Source organism: Penaeus japonicus, unplaced genomic scaffold, assembly GCF_977035675.1.
Source record: "Penaeus japonicus unplaced genomic scaffold, GWHDUDI00000001_assembly GWHDUDI00000023, whole genome shotgun sequence".
Lineage (NCBI taxonomy): Eukaryota > Metazoa > Arthropoda > Malacostraca > Decapoda > Penaeidae > Penaeus > Penaeus japonicus.
The window spans coordinates 33,899,672-33,899,886 of record NW_028234425.1 but is presented as its reverse complement, the minus strand read 5'-3'; positions in this window follow the sequence as shown (position 1 = coordinate 33,899,886).

The following is a 215-nucleotide window of genomic DNA, read 5'->3' as shown; positions in this document are numbered from 1 at the left end:
GACGTGGAACAATCGGGCGCCGGATGGAATACGTTGTGTGGGCGGGATGATTTTGTACATTTATCACGGTTATTTTATAACGTGAATAATTAACGAAGATGGATTGACGAAATTTTGTGTGGTCATTACGGAGGAAAAAATCGATGATGATGGTAATGGTAATGCTGATGATGAGGATGAGGATGATGATGAGGAGGAGGAGGATGATAATGATA